The sequence below is a fragment of the Macrotis lagotis genome, chromosome 1 (genome assembly GCF_037893015.1).
Source record: "Macrotis lagotis isolate mMagLag1 chromosome 1, bilby.v1.9.chrom.fasta, whole genome shotgun sequence".
Lineage (NCBI taxonomy): Eukaryota > Metazoa > Chordata > Mammalia > Peramelemorphia > Peramelidae > Macrotis > Macrotis lagotis.
In genome coordinates this window covers 223,395,022-223,416,388 of record NC_133658.1, presented here as the reverse complement: position 1 = coordinate 223,416,388, position 21,367 = coordinate 223,395,022, and positions in this window count along the sequence as shown.

Here is a 21,367-nt window from a genome sequence, read left to right as displayed (position 1 = left end):
TAAAGTAAACTCTTCTTTGGATAGTCTCTTATGGTTTCCAGGTATTTTGCTTTGGTCTTCAATTGAATTCCAGTATCCTAGCAGACTTTTCAATTTCCTTTCTCCTTACTGAATGTAAACATCCTCAAGGCAAAGTATTAGAAAACAAAAGTACTTCTGAGAAGTATGGGGAAAGCCATATTTTAAAGACAGGTTGCATCAACAGAAGTACAAGTGTAGAACATACTATTTTTATTGGTATGTTAGCATTTGGAGTAAAGGTACTTGTAAAGAAAGCTTTTAAGCAGGAGATAGGCATATGGAGATGAGAGTTCTTCAAACCTCCTGTATTTCAGTTAATACTTTAGGAGGAAATAAGTGAGACTGATGATATTCTTTTCTTTATGAAGAAAGCTTCTAATTTCCCATATTTTCCTGGCAATTGGCATAGTTCACAGGACTGACTATGCAGATATTTTATTGATAGAATCATTGCTATTGATAGGAAAATTACTAATGCCAAAAATATTTGATAATAAAATGCCTATATATTCTAATATCTAAATTATAGGGAGTGGGGGGGGGGAGTATGCCTTAGAATCAAAAAAGCTTTCCTTAGGATCATATTCCTGACACATTGAAAATCAATGATTTAATTGAGAAAACATGAACCATAATATCTATCAGTAAATATGTCAGTTATATAATTTTTAATCTATTTGTTGAGGACAAAGATAAATATAACAATATAACTATACACTATTCATTTTATTTTCTACCCCCTCCTTGAAATTACTATGTATATATGTATGTATGTATGTATATTTGTATGTACATGTGTATATGTATATAAAAATAGGTGATATAGTAGATAGAATTCTGTACTTAGAGTTAGGAAGATCTGAGTTCAACTTTCTAGCTCTTGCCCCAGGACAATCAATTAACTTTTTGCCTCAGTTTCTCCATCTGTAAAATGGGAACAATAATATCAACTAATTCCTAGGGTGGTTTATCAAAAGAAATAATACTTATAAAGCATTTAGCATAGTGCCTATCTCATAGTAAGCACTATGTAAATGTTATTATTATTATTATTATTTAGTAATATAATGTCTGAACCATCCCCAATACCATATAAGCTCTTTTAAGGCTTTGCATTACATATGTTGATCAAACAGTCTCTGGCAAAGACTAAATTCTTAGTAAGTATTTCTTGAATTGTCCATAGATATTTAGTAAGTTTAATTCAATAAATATTTATTACCTGTTATTTGCCAAACACTATAGGTATTAGTGGTACAGGTCCTGCCACAAATAAGCTACATTCTATTTTTTTAAGGGATAGAGAATATTTATGTAGAAAATTAAAGATATATATTTTCATATATATGTATATGAATATTCAGTAATGCAGAGCATGCTTGTGAACTGATTTGGATACAGTCTTCCAAATTTTCAGGAATATATATCTGTTATACAGCTTAATAAGTGTTATAAATTTTATGCTCTTAAAAATGCCTAATAATTAATTTATCTAAATCCATCAGTGGTTTTATTAAGTACTTACTATATCCAAGACAGCATGCTAGGTGCTGAGGATACAATGAAAAAAAGTCCCTCTACTCAAAGAAATCTCATTTTAATGGGATATATAACACATAAATAAAAATATAGAAAGAATAAATGAGAAAAAAATCTCAGTGGCTTCCTACAGAAGATTTGAGATGAGTTTTGACAGAAGAAAGAGAAAAGAAAAGATAGCAGGCAGAGCATTCCCAGCATGAGGGCAAAGGCATGAAAATGAAAAATGATGTATGAAGGTAACAACAAGTGCTTAGAGGGAAGCACACTTAAAAAAACAGGAAGGGTAAATAGGGGTGTTCCAACCTTTAGTGCCTTATATATCATTGAGGCTTAATGAAATTATTAATTGCATTTCATAACAAATATTTTGCATTTTAACAAGAAAGATCTCTAGGGAATCAGACTATTGATATTATTTTCTCATTGATGGAAAAAAAAAACAGTGCAGAGACCCTGGGTTGGGGTTCTCAAATACTCTGCAGATAAATCCACCTTGATGAGAATTTGACTTATTTGAGTCAATTCAAATGACCTCATTATCTTAATGAATATCTTCACACTAAGATTAAGTAAATTTTCTTTTGTTAACTATTGAATGACAAAGATATATCTCATTTTCTTTCAAATATCTAACTTAAACCACCAGGAGACTGGCCTGGTCAGCACCAGTCAAAAAACAAACAAACAAACACACAGACAAAAGGTGAAATGCAAAGTTCATATAGGATCAAATCTTTTATCTGTCAATCTCCTCTGCAATGAGCTTGAATGCCAACTTGGCCTTGGACTAAATCTGATCTTCTAAAGTTCCTTAATACAAATCAAAGACAACCAAGGGACAAATTGATCTCTAATAGCTTCTGGGAGATGAGCAACTAAAGTAAGGGAATTTGGGTATTCTATGTTGTCAAGAGGATATAACCTTGGGGACTCAGACTATTTTTTCTTAGCCTTTGTATTCTCCCTGCACCCCCTTAGGCTGAAAACAATATATGACATGTAGTAGAATCTTAATAGGTATTTGACAAAATAATGAATGAATATATCAGATTAGAAGGAAGACACAAAAGGCATTAATTTAGCATTGGTTAAGGAGATATAGCTGTGGACAAGCAAAAGTGTATGTTAACATAAATTTACAAATGTTTATTGAGAATCCATAATATGCTTAGTACTATGTTAAAAATTCTGAAGATAAACAAATAAAATAAGACCTGTCCTCAAGATAGTTCACAAAATTTCCTTCAATATATGAATAAAAAAATGAAAGAAAAAATAATTTAAGGAAGTATAATTAGGTCATTAGACTTAACTTAAAATTAAGTTATTTAACTTAGCAAGTTACTTCATTTCACTAGCCTTTATTTACAAATCTAAGTTCATCAGGAGATGGTAATAATTTATGTCTAAGATTTCTAGTTCTAGAATGCTATGATTCTCTAGATAGTGGTACTGTAGATGATACCAATAGTAAATACTAAAAGAATTCAGAAGTATAGTGAGACAATGAGGCCTAATATAATCAGAGAAGAAATTGACACCAGGAATTCCTCACAATGACAAATTTAAAGATATCTTTAAGAAACAGAGACAGATAGAGAGAGACAGATAGAGAGAAGGAGGGGATATAAAAGAGGGGGCAAGGTGGTAAGAGGGAAAGGAAAAAAAGAAAGGAGGGGGCTAAAATATCCATGAAAGATTGCATAAATGAGTTAGGACTTGAATTGAAGGGTAAGAAGGATGTGCAAAGTCAGAAAGGAAGGAGGCATGGAGGGCCAACATAAGTAGAAACATAAAGTCTAAAAGGAACTTGAGTGAAACTACATGCTAGGTTCAAAGGATTCAAAGATAAATATTAGAATACAATAAGATGGGACAGATAAAGTAGGAACAGGTGACATAGGACCTTGGAAGTCAGGCAAAAATGAGATTCCTTGGCTCTGCCTACTTCCTTTTATCATCTGGATACAATATTCTAGCCAGGTGACATGTTTTATGATTAGCATGGCCTTAGTGAAATTTGAAAACTCAATTTTCTTTAGTTTTGAAACAGGAAGGGCCTTCATAGATACAGCTGACCTACAGCTAGGAAACGATGACAGGTGATGTCAGTTGACTTGTCAGGACACAAGGGAAAGTTAAAGAAGGCCTAAACCACTGTTGTATGACAGTCTAAAGAGAGGCACATGGGACAAGAGACACAGAGATTACAGAAAGATTGCAAGGACAGGTGAAGCATGACCTAGAACAAAGTAGCATTACAGTGGAAAGCTTTGGGAAAGTCACTGATAGTATTTTTTTGATTAACTGCTGTCAAGGATAGGATGACCAGGCCAAAATGACATATTGCCCTTAGATTTAAGAGAAATAGGTCTTCTAAAAGAGGAGTGATTGGCTTTATTTTGTAAGGTCTTAAATTGTATTCCTTTCTTAATGTCTTATAGTCACAGCCTCCACAGAAACTGTTCCTAATCCTTTCTCAAACACTCAGTTTCACACTCTCTCCTAATTCTAGCAGATAATGCCTCCTCCAACATAACTAGAAATTTTGGAATTTCAGAAATGAATATCCTCAATTCCTTTCCTTGACTAATTTAATCTTTCAAATATCCTCACTCATGCAAACTTTAATTAATCAATAAAACAATCAATTAAGTAATTAACAAGCAATTGTTTGGTATAGAGGGCCAGCCCCAGGGAGTGATATTCACATATACTTGATGACTTTTTCCATCAAAGATATGTGTGGATTATTGCTCATTGTATGGATCCGTTGGCTCACCAATGAACCCTGACCTAGGATAATTTGTGAACCCTGACCTAGGATAATCTGTGGCTCCAGAGGTAGTTGTAAAAGGTTTCTTTGATAGAGAAATATACATATTTCTAAGACAAATATTATAAATTTACCCAGGAAATTGTATAACTGGGTCTCCTTTAACCAATCATTCCTGAGATAAGGTTTTGCTATAAAAAGTCTGAGTTTCCAAAAATAAAGTTGGTAGATTTTCATTTCCCAACCTTTCAGGTTTGGGTATATTTGTCTACCCGACCTGACTCTCAGAAATTCACATCCAGACCCACACTAGAGCTATTGTGGGTGATAGTTAGGTGTGTTAGGGACAGACATATAAAGACAAATGTGTCACAGAGGAGGAAATACTCTTCCCCTTGCTGAAGAAAAGCCATTCACCTATTCTTTGATTCTGCCCTCTCATCTCTTCCATGAACTACATCATCATCTTTCTCCACTGGCTCCTTTTTGCATAGCTCAAAGGGAAAAAATGTCTCCCATTCACACTCAATCTCACCTCTTCTGCTTTTATTTTCTTTCTTTTTTTGTCATCACTGAGGGTAACGGAAATATATAACACTTGCTCACTGATAGAGCATTGAATCCTTCTTTGAACTTATCATCATGATTACATAATCAGTGCATGTCAGAGAAAGGATCTAAACTCAGCTCTTCCCAACTCAAAGGATTGCCTTTATCAATCATCTATCTATCTTTATTATGTTTTAGGAACTATGAAAAGTACTAAAGCTATAAAGACAAAAGAAAATAGTTCCTTTCTGCAAAGAGCATTCATTCTATAAATAATAGTAGGATATATACAAAAGTAATATGAAGGCAAGTTTGTCAGCTTTCTTGCTTTTTTAGGGGAGAAAGAATCAACGAATAGGAGATTGCTAACAACTGAAAGAATCAAGAAAGGCCTCTTAAAGAAGATGACACTTGAATGGGACCTAGAAGTTTCCAAGAAGTAGAGATGGGGAGAAAGGATACTCCAGGGTAATAAGTAGCACTCTTTCAAGTTCAAGTACCATTAGTCAAGGTACAGCAGAGGGGAAAAAGCACAAATAACAATAATCAACCACTGGAAATGTGCACTGACCAAAAATGGAACTAACCACCAAAATTCAGGAAACACACCTGTGTAGGGGCACAGGAGCAGGATATAGAATGTCATGTAGTTTAAATGGAGCAAAGTTTTATAAAATCAACCTGGAAAGGCTGGCTGTGGCCAGTTTGTGAAGGACTTTAAATGAATGACAAGCAGAAAAGTTTGCATTTGTTCCTACTGGTAAAAGATAGTCATATTGAGGAAGAGAGTGGTCACTGTGTTCTAGGAAATTCCACTGTCCTCCTTGTCAAACTCTCTTAGCAATGGTTCTGCATAGATCTGTCAGAAATATTATGCTTCTTAATATCTTTTAGATTCATAGAATTAATTTCATTACACTGTCTGCAATACTATCACATATAGGGGCAATTCAAACCTGGAATTCAGCAAATAATAGCTCAGAAGAAAGAAGATATTTAAAGCAATTAATACTGATGTACTAAAAGTTTTAATGCACAGTTCCAGTACTACAAAAGGGATTATAATAGAATTAGAAAGTATCTTAACTCTGACAGCATTTACTAAATAATAGGGCATATCACCCTAAGGCATTTGCAGAAAATGTAAGACTTCTTCACACCTAAAAAGAAAAGGGAAGAGGATAGACCAAATTTTCATAGTACATGATCAACATATTAAAGAACTGTTGCTACTAGAATTGTAAAAAAAAGTAGTTTCAATGATCCTATAGAATATAAACTTCTATGTCAATACACTGATTTAATTTTGTATATATACATATATGTATGTATGTTCAATTGCAGTTAGACTTAAATATAAAAGTTTTTACCAGGATAGAGAATTGCCCTAGATATTATTCTATATAAACTTTCTCAAAAAGGATAAATCAACATGATGATGACAATACAATGATATGTTAAGTATGATTGTTATTAATCCACAACAACAATGAAACCCTCAAAGGCAAACCTCTTGTCCATGTTGTAAGAGGATAGGGTATGTTTTTGTAAGAGAATGTAAAGCAAGATAATATGTAGTGAGGACTCCTAAATCCTAAATGTTTCTCTTCTATTTTTTCATGAGCTATGGAAGATGGTGAGGAAGGAAGAAAGTAAACAGAAGGAAAACAAGTAATCACCCAATCTTTTAGATCAGTGATAAACTTTATTTTGTTCACTGGTACTCAAAATTTGAGATCTTTGTCAATGACCAATAAGTGGATAAATGATTGAAGAAGATAGATCCTATCAATTTTGCCATATTTGCTTTAGACAAAACTAGAAGAAAAACTTCCCAACTGAATGAATGTTTCCAAGTTAATCTTGTAAAGGCAAAGAAAAAAGTGGATTAAGATAATTTTATCATATATCAAAAGGCATTGAGAAGCATTCTTTCATGCAGTACTATAGAGAAGCAGTCTCAAAAAAGAGCACATTAAAAATAATTGTGACTTCTGGCTAAGATGGAGGAGAGAAGACAGAGTTCTAAAGTCTCCTGATCTTTCCCCATCTATGATATGAAACAAACCTCTTAACAGAAATTCAATCCACAAAACCCAGAAAGAAAAGCCAGGAGAAAGAAAATCTACCTCAGGATTTGTTTTCCATGGTCCTGGGTGAATCTGGGCACAAAGGACAGAACAACCACAGATCAGCCTGATTATCTGCTGGGTTGGAGACTGGGAGCCTGAGGGCCCAAGAGGTGGACCTGTTTGATTAGTGGCAGAGCTAGATCATGGGGGCGTGGGTCCACTAAGGAACAGAGGCATTGGTCTTGGCACTGACCATCTGGAGACTGTTGACAGAGCTAGGTGAAGACTTCTGATGCAGGAGAGCTGTGGACATCATCCCTGGGCTCTTCTGGTCTAAAGAACTCTGAGTCCATACCTCCATTTCTACTGAAGCCTCTTCCCAGAACAAACACAATTACAGACTACTTCTTCACCAGGCACAAATGTGTGAGCAAAAGAACCAGCTCAGCTGAGAATAAGGAGAGGGATGACCTCACTCCAGGGTAAAGCCCACCACTGATTAAAGACAAAAGTATTTAACAGCTTCAAGCACTCCCTCCAGGCTAAGGGAGAAGGCTTCAATCAAGGTCACAGACATGCCAGAGAAATCAACTACTGGCCAGCTGGAGATATTACAGTCAGTGAGCAAATCCACTAGCATCCCTACAGGCCAGCTGGAGATATTTCACTCATTGAGTAAAAGCTCTAAGGAACCCAATACCAAAGCTCTGTGAACCAGCCCCTCTCCAACTCAAGGACTTAGCAAAATGAAGATGGGTCAATGGAAAGGTGGATCCATAGAAAAATAGTTAGAAGGAAAAGGCCCTGTCTCAGAGAGACCTAGAACCTCTGAGGAGAATATGATCTGGTCTCCAGCACAGAAATACTTCCTTGAAGAAATAAGGAAGGCATTTAAAAAAATCAATTGGAAAATTTGGAAGTCAATTAACACCTTGCAACAAGAAAACAAATCATTGGGAAATACAATTGGACTAATACAAAATGAGAATAACTCTCTCAGATCCTTGATTGGGCAAATACAAAAAGAAAATAATTATGTTAAAACCTAAGTTGGTCAAATGGAAAACTCTTTCAAAAATAGAATTGACCAATTGGAAAAGGAGTTACAAAAGGTAAATGAAGAAAACTCCTCTCTGAAAAAAAAGAATGGAGCCTGCAGAAACTAATGACTTCATGAGACAGCAAGAGCCTGTTAAACAAAACCAAAAAAAATAGGAAAAAATAGAAGAAAATGTAAAATATCTTATCAGTAAAACCACTAACCTTGAGAATAGATCGAGGAGGGGCAACCTGAGAATTATTGGACTTCCTGAAAACATTGAAGAGAAAAAAAACTCTGGCTTAATATTACAGGATCTAGTGATGGAAAATTGCCCTGATATCATGGAACCAGAGGGCAAAGTAGTTATTGAAAGAATGCATCGATCCCCTCTGGAAAGAGATCCTAAAATAAAAGCACCAAGGAATGTTGTAGCCAAATTCCAGAACTATCAGATAAAAGAGAAAATCCTGCAAGCAGCCAGAAAGAAACAATTTAAATATCAAGGAGCCACAGTAAGGATTATGCAGGACCTGGCTGCATCAATATTAAGGGATCAAAGGATCTGGAACAAGATATTCCAAAGAGCAAGGGAGCTTGGAATACAGCCAGGAATCCACTATCCCACAAAGCTGAGCCTTCTTTTCCAGGGGACATTTAATGAAATGGAAGAATTCCAAAAATTCCTGATGAGAAGACCAAACCTAAATAGAAAATCTGGACATCAAACAGGAGGCTCAAGAGACACATGAAAAGGTAAGAAAAAAAAGAAAAAGGGGGTAAAGAAAAAAAAACTGCTATCCAATAAGTAGAAAATGGCTATATCCCAGCATGGGAAAAAGATTCTCATAACTCTTGAGAATTGTAACTCTAACAGATAGAATATACCTAGCCAGAAGTGATGGACACTCATGACTTATCCACGAGATTGCTATCCAATGGGACGAAACTGGCTATAACCCTATTTGGGAGAAAGACTCTAATAACTCTCAAGAATTGTAACTCTATTAGATAGAATGTACTTACCTAGAAGTGATGGATACTCAGAATTTTCTATGACTCAGAACGATTTTAAAAAAGCCTCCTTAAAAAGGGGGACAGGGAGGAGATGGGAGGAGGGAGGGGATTGAATGGGGTAAATCTTATTACATTAAGACCTACATAAGACCTATGGTAATAGAGAGGAAAAAGGGAGGAGATTAGAAATACCTGAATCTTCTTCGCATCAGACTTGGCTTAAAATTAACTTACACACATAATCAGTTAACTTAAAAAGAATCTAAGCTTTCAAATATTAAAAGGGAAAAGGGGGGAAAGGGAGGGGGGATGGAGAAAGAGAGGGGGAGAAAAAAGGGGTAACTTACAGAAAGAAGGGAAGGGAAAAAGGAAAAAGGGAAAGGGGAAACAAGGAGGGGGGTGGATATAAGAGGGCAAACACACTGAAGGGGGTGGAATTCAGAAGCAAAATACTGGGGAATACAGATAAAAGAAGGGTAAGGGGAAAATAAAAACAGAGGGAAGATAGCATGAAGGGCAATAAAGAATTAGTATTATAACTTTGAATGTGAATGGGATGAACTCTCCCTTAAAACCTAAGCAAATAGTAAAGTGGATTAAAAACCAGAATCCTACAATATGCTGCTTACAAGAAACTCATTTGAATCAGAGAAATACATATAAAGGTAAAAGGTTAGAGCAAAATATATTTTGCTTCAGTTGAAGTGAATAAAGCAGGGGTATCAATCCTTATCTCATACAAAGCAGCTGCAAAAATAGATAGCATTAAAAGAGTTAAGGAAGGAAACTATAGCCTGCTAAAAAGTACCATAGAAAATAAAGAGATTTCAACACTGAATATACACCCAATGAGATAGCATCTAAATTCTTAGAGGAGAAGCTGAAAGAACTACAGGAACACATAGACAGCAAAACTCTACTAGTGTGAGACCTCAATCTTCCACTCTCAGATCTAGATAAATCAAATCATAAAATAAACAAGAAAGAAGTTAAGGAGGTAAATAGATTGTTAGAAAAGTAGATATTATGGACTTATGGAGGAAAATGAATGGGGATACAAAGGAATATATCTTTTTCTCTGAATTATGTGGCATGTTTACAAAAATTGACCATGTATTAGGGCATAAAAACCTAAGGATCAACTGCAGGAAGGCAGAAATAATGAATACATCTTTTACAGATCACAATGCAATAAAAGTCATATGCAATATTGGGCCAGGAAGATATCAAGCCAGAACTCATTGAATAACTTCATTTTAAAGAATGAGTGGATCAAACAAGAAATTATAGAAAGAATTAATTATTTTATCCTAGATAATAACAAAAGAAGCAACACACCAAAACCTATAGGATTCACTCAAAGTGGCTGTCAGGGGAGATATTATATCTCTAAATGTTTACATGAATAAATTAGAGAAAGAGGAAATCAATGAACTGAATATGCAACTAAAACATTTAGAGAAAGAACAAATTAAAAATCCCCAATTAAACACCAAATTAGAAATTCTAAAAATTAAAGCAGGGGCAGCTAGGTGGCACAGTGGAAAAAGCACTAGCCCTGGAGTCAGGAGTAGCTGAGTTCAAATCTGGTCTCAGACACCTAATAATTACCTAGCTGTGTGGCCTTGGGCAAGCCACTTAACCCCATTTGCCTTGCAAAAAAAAAACCTAAAAAAAATTAAAGGATAAATTAATAAAAGCAAAAGCAAAAAAAACTATTGAATTAATAAATAAAACTAAAAGTTGGTTTTAGGAAAAAAACAATAAAATTGGTCAATTTGACTAAAAGAAAGAAAGAAGAAAACCAAATTGCTAGTATCATAAATGTAAAAGGTAAACTCACCACCAATGAGGAGGAAATTAAAATAATAATTCAGAATTATTTAGCCCAACTCTATGCCAATAAATTTGACAATGTAAGAGAAATGAATGAATATTTACAAAAATCTAAGTTGGCCATGTTAAACAAAGGGGAGAATAAATACCTAAACATCCCTATCTCAGAACAATAAATTCAAGAAGCCATCATTGAACTCCCTAAGAAAAAATCTCCAGGGCATGATGGATTCACAAGAGAATTCTACCAAACATTTAAGGAACAATTGGTTCCAATTCTATATAAACTCTTTGGAAAAATAGGGGAAGATTGAACTCTGCATAACTCTTTCTATGAAACCAATATAATGCTGATACCTAAACTGGGAAGAGTTAAAACAGAGAAAGAAAATTATAGACCTATCTCCCTAGTGGATATAGTTGCAATAATCTTAAATAAAAATCTTAGCAAAATGATTACAACAAGTTATCATTAGGATAATACATTTTGATCAAGTAGCATTCATCCCAGGAATGCAGGGTTGGTTCAATATTAGGAAAACTGTTAGTATAATCAATTATATCAACAACAAACATATCAGAAATTGTATGATCATATCAAGAGATGCTGAAAAACCTTTGACAAAATACAGCACCCATTCCCACTAAAAACACTAGAGAGTGTAGAATAAATGGACTGTTCCTTAGACTAATAAGAAGTATCTATCTGAAACCATCAACAAGCATTATATTCAATGTGGAGAGGCTAGAGGCATTCCCCAAAAGATCAGGGGGTAAAACAAGGATTATCACCACTACTATTCAATATCATATTACAAATGTTAGCTTTAGCAATTACAGAAGAAAAAGAAATTGAAGGAATTAGGATTGGGAAGGAAGAAACAAAACTCTCACTCTTTGCAGATGACATGATGGTATACCTAGAGAATCCCAAGAAATCAGCCAAAAAACTATTGGATGCAATTAGCAATTTTAGCAAAGTTGCAGGATATAAATTAAACCCTCATAAATCCTCAGTTTTTCCTATATATGACTAGCAAGATACAGCAGGAAGAGCTAGAAAGAGAAATCCCAGTCTAAGTAACCTCAAAAAATATAAAATACCTAGGAGTCTATTCACCAATGCAGACTCAGAAACTTTTTGAAAACAATTATACAACACTTCTCATACAAATTAAATCAGATTTAAATAAATGGTCAAACATCAACTGCTCATGGATAGGTAGAGCTAATATAATAAAAGTGACAATTCTACCAAAACTAAACTACCTAAACTACTGGTTTAGTGCCCTATAAATCAAAATTACAAAAAATTATTTTAAAGAGTTAGAAAAAGTTGTAAGTAAATTCATATTAGAAATAAAAAGTCAAGAATTTCTAGGAATTTAATGGAAAAAGTGCAAAAGAAGAGGTTAGCCTTACCAGATCTAAAATTATATTGTAAAGCATCAGTCATCAAAACTGTCTGGTATTGGCTAAGAAATAGAGTGGTGGAGCAGTGGAAATAGACTAGGTGCAAAAGCAGGAGACTATTATAGTAATCTGTTCTTTGATAAACCCAAAGAGTCCAGCTATTGGAATAAAAACTCTCTCTTTGACTAAAATCTGCTGGGAAAATTGGAAGTTAGTATGGAAGAAATTTAGATTAGACTAACACCTTACACCCTATACCAAGATAAGATCCAAATGGATACAGGATTTAGACATAAAAAACAAAACTAAAAGCAAATTAGAAGAACAAGGACTAGTTTACCTGTCAGATCTATGGAAAGGGAAGTATTTTATGACTAAGGAAGAGATGGAGAACAACACTAAAAAACTAGATGATTTCGATTACATTAAATTAAAAAGCTTTTGCACAGACAAAACCGCTGTAAACAAGATCAAAAGAAATGTAATAAACTGGGAAGCAATCTTTACAATTAATGTTTCTGACAAAAGATACATTTCTAATATATAGAGAGAACTGAGTTATATTTTTTTTAAAAAAAGCCATTCCCCAATTGACAAATGGTCAAAAGATATGCAAAGGCAATTTACAGATGAGGAGATCAAAGCAATCCATAGTCATATGAAAAATTGCTCTAAATCATTACTTATTAGAGAAATGCAAACTAAAACTTCTCTGAGGTACCACCTCATACCTCTCAGACTGGCCAATATGACCAGAAAGGATAATGATCATTACTGGAAGGGTTGTGGGAAATCTGGGACACTATTACATTGTTGGTGGAGCTGTGAACTCATCCAACCTTTCTGGAGAGAAATTTGGACCTATGCCCAAAGGGCAATAAAAATATGCATACCCTTTGATCCAGCAATACCATTACTGGGTCTACACCCTGAAGAGATTATGAAAAATGGTAAAAACATCACTTGTACAAAAATATTCATATCAGCCCTGTCTGTGGTGGCAAAGAATTGGAAACTAAGTAAATGTCCTTCAATTGGGGAATGGCTTAGTAAACTGTGGTATATGTATGTCATGGAACATTATTGTTCTATTAGAAACCAGGAGTGATGGGAATTCAGGGAAGCCTAGAGGGATTTGCATGAAGTGATGCTGAGTGAGATGAGCAGAACCAGAAAAACACTGTACATCCTAACAGCAACATGGGGACGATGATCAACCTTGATGGACTTGCTCATTCCATCAGTGAAAAAATCAGGGAAAATGTGGGGCTTTCTGCAATGGAGAATACCATTCGTATCCAGAGAAACAACTGTGGAGTTTGAACAAAGACCAAGGACCATTACCTTAAATTTAGAAAAAAAAACTGATATCTTATTGTCTGACCTTGCTATCTCTTATGCTTTATGTTTCTTCCTTAAGGATATGATTTCTCTCTCATCACACCGAATTTGGATCAATGTATACCATGGAAACAATGTAAAGAGTGACAAATTGCCTTCTGTGGGGGGTGGGGGGAGGGAAGTAAGATTGGGGGAAAATTGTAAAACTCAAAATAAATAAAATCTTAAATAAAATGAAATAATTGCCAAAAGCAGGACTAGAGAATATAGACTCATTTGTAAAATGGTTCACAGAAGGATGAAGGAAAATTATAAGCAATACTATCTTATGAGAGGTGTATGGAGAACTCAAGTTCCACCTCTTACTTGAGATAATCAAATTCTGTTCGTATGGCCCTAAGGGAATTAATTAATCTCTAAGCACCCTAGGCAAACCCTCTCAGATTTTACTTATAATAAAGTGATTGACTACATGACTTCATAAGTAAATTTCCTCATCTTGTAGTTGCCTATACCAATAAAACTAAGTCCAGTTTTGAAAGATATTGTTTTACAAAGAAAAGAGGATACATAGAGGTAAAAAATAAGTTTTGAAGAGAATTAATAATTTTATAATAACTAACTAAATAACATCATTCCAAGTACTTTTCAGGATAAAAAGACAAAAAATAAAAATTAAGAATAATTTTTTTAGAAATCATTATAATAAACTGTTTTCTTGATTAGGAACTATAAAGTATTCAAAGAAAATTCCAAAAAATATTATTGATTAAAGGAAACAAAAAGAAATATGGAATAGAATCCAGAAAATAGATACATATATATATATATATATATATATATATATATATATCAGAATTTTTTATTCCTTTAATCAATAAATTGAAAGTGAAAACAAAAGGTTCCAGTGATATAAGCAGACAAACCATTCCAGGTACAGGAAACAAATCTGTATAAGGGTAGAGGAGCAGAATATAGAATGAACTTGGAGAACAAAAGACATGAAAAATTAGATATCCATACACAAGGAGTCAAGTTTACAAAAATGGTATCTGTGCCAAAGGAGACATCATCTTAAAAGAGGTAAAAGAGAGGAATGTGTCAAAACATGGAAGCAAATCTCCGATAAAAGTCTATAAAAGGTAATCAAGAGAACATTAGCTAATTATTCTATTCTATCCTAAAAATTCTATGAGTGACAGATACACAAAATAATGGAATGTATTTATTTTTTCACAATTAACTGAAGATGTAGAAAACATAAGATTTGACAATACTCGGTGTTTTATATCAAGGTATTAAAATCATAATTGCAAAAAAGGCATTTCATTCAGTCAAGCAAAATATAATCATAAAATTCAGATATCTCAAGTACTCTTATAAGAACATTTGTCTTCTCTTCCTTAAAATATCACTATAACATGGCAACAAATACCATATATACATACATATATATACATATATATCAACAAGTTCTGAAATATATACATTATTTTTTCAAATATTTAAAGAAAAATTTTCATGGGTAGTTAGATGGCACAGTGGATAGAGTACTGACTGTGAAGTCTGGAGAACCAGAGTTCAAATCCAGCTTCAGACATTTGATACTTACTAACTGTGTAAGCAAGTCTTGGGCAAGAACTTGGATAAGTCACTTAACCCTATTATCTTGCAAAAACCAAAAAAAAAATTCCAATCAGGATTTTATGGCAAATCCAGGTTTTAAATATATGTCTCTTTTGGTATTCTTCTGATTCTTCCTCAAATTAAAAAAGAATATTCTTAATTTCAATCTAGCTCTACACAATTCAATTTCAAACTTATTTTATGTATTGTTACTCTTTTTATCATCCATTCTGCTTTGAAGCATAATTTCTGGAGAATAGATTTCAGATTTCACCTACTCTCCAAAGTTATCTCTTGTTTTATTAAGCTTAGGTTCAGGAATGAAGTTCTTTCTTGTATTGTTCTGCAATATTCAGCAATTCATTGTTGTATCATTTAGAGCTAAGAGTATCATTGATAAAAGCAGTATGAAACCTTTACCTATCACTGGTTAAACATATTCCTAATTGCAATATTATTGTCATATAATCAGTGTTTTCATGTCTGCAATTTATTTCATATGTATTTGTGACTTGCCCTTTTAGGTGCTCAGCAACATCTTTCTGAATAATTTCTAGCAAATAGGGTGCTGGCATTTTACTCCTTGTGTTACAAGAACAAAAAAAAAACACACCACTTTCCATGGTGGCAGCTTTCCATGTCAAGTTCATCATGACAAAGGTTTTGAATACTGCTAGCCTACAACTCTCTACAGAAAAGCCAGTGGGCTTTTTAAAAAAAAAAAAAAAACTTTTAGGAGCAGTACCATCATTATGACTCAGATGGAAATCCAATCTATGAAACTGTCAGATTCCAATTTGTCAACCTTTCAGGGTTCTTGTTAGTCCTCCATAACCACAATAATGGTATCAATGCATGTGAAGTCCCCATAGTATACCAGTGACTCTTCCTAGTATTCCCTTTCTTTGCTAGTGATTTCCAATTATGGTATGAATGATGGGGTAGGGGAAGTTAGCCCTATGATAGTGAATTCCCTTTGTGAAAATTACCTCTAATTTAAATAGATAACTTTTCTGAATGATAGCCTCAGAAAGGTACTCAAAATTTATATGTAATTTTAATATGTGATAGTTTTGAGCCTGAAGTCAGTAAATCCTGAGTTCAAATCCAACCTCAAACATATACTAGCTCTATGACCCTGGTCAAGTCTCCTAACTTCAATTTTGTCAATTATAAAATGGGAATGGCAACAGCACCTGTTTTAAAACATTGTTGTAAGTTTTGAATGAGACTATAATTGTAAGGGACTTAGCAAAGTGCTTGGCTCATAGTAAATAATAAATGCTTGTTCCTCCCCCCTTGCTTTTTAAACAACTGACAGGTTGAATGACTGAATGAGAGTCATCCAGACAGTGTGTGTGTGTCAGAGATCGAATTTGGACCCATGTTTTCTGGACTCCAAAAGTTTTATTAAGTTCTCTGATCCATGGTGCTATGCTTCTTTTTACTATTATTTGCCTCATAACATATGCTGTCTTTTTTATCATATTCTTATCATTGACACTGAATAATTCAACTTGACATTGATTTATTTTTAATTGGATAAATATACTGTCAAAGAGGAGTTTTAAAAGGTCCCCTTCCTTCTCTTCTCCAAGTATATAAAGCAAATTATGTGATCAAATGATGTTAGTATTCAATGTTTAAAAAAATCAATGCTTCCAATTTGATGCTGTTCTCTGTCTCACTAGAGATAAATATGCTTAGCACTATCATGATTTTTGGTTAAAATCTGAAATAAATTAAACTCTTGGAATTTTGTTGCATATGGTATAAGCAAAAATCCAACAACCCTCCCCCAAAATTTAAAAACTCTTTGTAATAGAGACCTAATTGAGAAGATAACTAACAAGTGGTAATTAAGAATAAATTTCATATATGACCACCGACAATAGAACATCTTTCTGGGTTTTTTGGGGGTAAAACCATCAACTGTTCAATCTACTGGTTAAGGAATTAAAATCTAATTGCCACATATATGCACACTTTTGTGCAGAGGACTTTTATATAAATTTAACTAATGAAATCAGTTGGAGTGTAGCCAGAATAACTGCATGAGCAATACACAGAGATTTTTTTTAAATCGGCAATATTTCTTTCATTTTCTCCTCTTGAATTAAGTGTTTATCAAGGCTACATGCTATAGTAATTGTGACTAATGTTGCATGTTCTAATGGAAAGTGATGGAGTGATATATTAGAGCATTAGCTACATACCTTACTCTGTACTTAACAGTTTCATTGGTTTTAATACAAGCTATAATTACTGATGCTAAGCTAGTAGGTTTAGCTAAAAAAAAAAAAGGGAAAGCAATCACTGGAATAAAATTAAACTTGAATCAAGTACTTCTTCATCTTAATACTCTTTCCTCCACTAATTTTGTCCTAGAAGATGGTAGATACATTGAAGTTCTCATTATTGTATTTATCTTGGTCCATGCCAAGTATCCTTGAGTATTTAAGGAATGAATTTTAATTCAAAATCTCATTCAACATATGTGATTATTTTCTGTCTTGATACAAATATTTAGAATATAGGCTCTAAGATGTATTGGAAAAAGCACTGAACTGAAAGTCAGAATACTATTCAATTTAACAAGTGTTTTCTAATGCTTGGCAGGAAAGTGGCTCTCATATACTGCAAATGTGTCAAGTATCTAGTACTCCCAAGTGCAAGACGGAATGGAATTAAGATTTAATTGGGAAATTTTTAGAAAATAAAAAACATAGAACATAGTGTTGATTATTTGTAAATCAATATGTGGCCCTCAGGAATAGTTTAGTTATTCCGTTTCTATTTAAGATTGATACCAATTATACAGTGAATAAATAAGTTGCTTCACAATCAGGAGGACTGAAGTTCAAGTCCAATCTTTGATATATACTTGGCTGCATGACTCTGGAAGTCACTTTACTTTCTAGTATCCCTGAACAGCTTTAAGATAGTAGATTACATATCTATATTGGTATAGAAAGTTTCCTCATTTGGACCTGCCTACACTAATGAAATCAAATGTCCAGACCATAAGGTAAAAACAAATAGTCCTTAAGAAGTCTGAATTCATTTTGTATACCTATCCAATTTAGCTTTGGATTCCTCATATGTTAAATAAGGATGTAAATAATATTTTACTGTCTATCTGTTGTGAGGATCAAATTGAGACCATAAAAGAAAGCCTTCATCACTATAAATTTATTACTAAAACCTGCTGCCCAGGGTACAAAGACAAAACCATATCATAGGTTTTCTGAATTATATTATAAAATACATCATATGTTACATGTGTCCATGGGCAACATGATTTCATCCATTAAGGATGAATCCAGAAGGCATTAAAGGCTACAATAACATGCTGAAATGAAAAGTCAATCAAATGTCTTATTCTCAGCATTTCTCTGACTTCCTGAACCAAGACCACCTTCCATGACCACTTCTCTACATGTTTCCCTTTCTTCATTAAATGTAAGCTCCTTTAGGAAAGTGCTTAAGTTTTTTGTATTTAAATCTTCAATGCTTAACACAGAACCTACCTAGGACATCAATATTTAATATTCATTAAAGCTTATTTATGCAAGGACATTATATTTGTATAAGATGAAAAAAGAACACTTTGATGATTGTAACACAATTCTCAAATAATTGTAAACAAATTCTATAACAGAAAACTTGCTTTTTTTGCTTTAATCTTTTCAAAATGTCTATGGATAAAGCACAGGAGTGTGATCATAAAATGTAATAGAGAAATTCTAGGAAATTTGGCTAAATGAAATTTTTTGTTATCATTCAATAAACATGGACTGCCTGGGGTGGAGGCAAGATAGCAGTGTGAAGTTAACATGATCCCAGAGTTTTTCCCTACCAAAGATAAAGGAAATCTCTGCACTGACATGAAAGCTACAAATCCCACCAAGAAAAAGAGAAGATCCAAAGAAGTTTTCAATGATAGACATGGTAGGGGATCTTCAATGAAGGTCTGTCTCTTTGGGGGAAAGGGGAAGTAAAAGCCAGATAGGCTGGAGAGTAGGAAAGTTAATGGGAGGCTTTTTTTAACCACAGTACAATTCAGGTCCTGAAGGCTTGAGAACAGCATAGATCTGAGCAGCTAGATAGCAAGTAAGCAGGGAGAGTCCCAACCGCAAACAAAGTCTGTACCCTGGGATCACCCAGACAAAAGATGGGACTGGGAACAAACCAATGTATAGGCAGAACCTGGAATTAAAGGAGTAAATAAACGTCTGCAAAGGCAAGGCCTAGACTGAACAGGCAACATCTTGGCCAACAACAAGCCAGGGATGAGACCCCAACTCCAGCATAAGATGTTTGGAATGAAATCTTAGAAAACTTAGATTTGATAGACCTCTAGAGAAAATTTAATGGGGATGGAAAAGAATACTTTTTCTCAGCAGTACCTAAATCAAAATTGACCATGTAAAAACTTCATAATCAAATGCAGAAAAGCAGAAATGATAAAAGCATTCTCAGACCATGATGAATAAAAATTACATGTAATAAAGGGTCACAGAAAGATAAACCAAAAACTAATTGGAAACTAAATAACAATTTTTAAAAATGAGTGGATCAAACAACAAATCATAGAAATAATCAATTATTATATCCAAGAAAATAATACTAATGAGACATCATACCAAATCTGTGGGACACAGCCAAGGCATTTTGAGGGGAAACTTTATATCTCCAAATGTTTATATGAATAAAATAGAGAAAGAGGAGTTCAATGAATTGGGTATGCAACTAAAAAAGCTAGGAAAAGGGGTGGCTAAGATGTTACAGTAGATAGAGCACCAGCCTGGAGTCAGGAGGACCTGAGTTTAAATTCAGCCTCAGACACTTAATAATTTCCTAGCTGTGTGGCCTTGGGCAAGTCACTTAACCCCATTGCCTTGCAAAAAAAAAATTTTTAAAAACCTAGGAAAAGAACAAATTAAAAATTTGCAATTACATACCAAATTAGAAATTCTGAAAATCAGAGATATTAACAAAATTGAAATCAAGAAAACCTTTCATCTAATAAATAAAACCAAGAGTTAGTTTTATGCAAAAACCAATAAAATAGATAAATCTTTGTTTAATCCTATTTAAAAAAAGAAAGAAAGAAGATAACCAAATTACCATTATCAAAAATGAAAAGGGTGAAACACCCAAGGGGAAGGAAATTAAAGAGAAAATTCAGAGCTACTTTGCCAAACTACATGCCAATAACTTTGATAACCTGAATGAAGTGGATAAATATTTACAAAAATACAAACTGCCCAGATAAACAGAAGATGAAATAGTAATCTTAAATTACCCCATTTCAGAAAAAAAAAATTGAAGAAAGCATCAATAAACTTCCTAAGCACAAGTCTTCAGATCCAGATGGATTTACAAGTGAATTCTACCAAACATTTAAGGAATAAATTCTACATAAACTATTTTAAAAATAGGACAGGAAAGAGTTCTGCCAAACTACATTTGTGGCACCACTATAGTACTGATACATAAACCAGGAAGTACTAAAACAGAAAATTATAGACCAATCCCCTTAATGAATTTTTACAGAAATCTTAAGTAAAAATTTTTGCAGTAAGACTACAGCAAGTTTTTACTAGGATAATGCACTATGATCAGTTAGGATTTATCCCAGGTAGGCAGGGATGATTAAATATAGGAAAACAATCAGCATAATTGAACATATCAATAGCAAAACCAATAGAAATTTCAATAGATGCTGAAAAAAGCTTTGATAAATGCATTATCTATTCCTATTAAAAACACCAGAAAGTTAGGAATAAATGGAGTTTTCCATAAAAATAAGTAATATCTATCTAAAAGCATCAACAAATATTATATGTAATAGGGATGAACTCAGAGCATTTCCAATAAGATCTGGGGTGAAACAAGGATGCCCATTATCACCATTACTATTCAATATAGTATTAGAAATGTTAGTTTTAGCAATAAGAGAAGAAAAAAGATATTGAAGGAATCAGATTTGACAATGAGGAAGCAAAGCTTTCACTCTTTGCAGATGATATGATAGTATACTTAGAAAACCTGAGAAAATCATCTAAAAAACTCCTTGAAACATTTAACAAATTCAACAAAGTAGGAGGATATAAACCCACATAAATCATC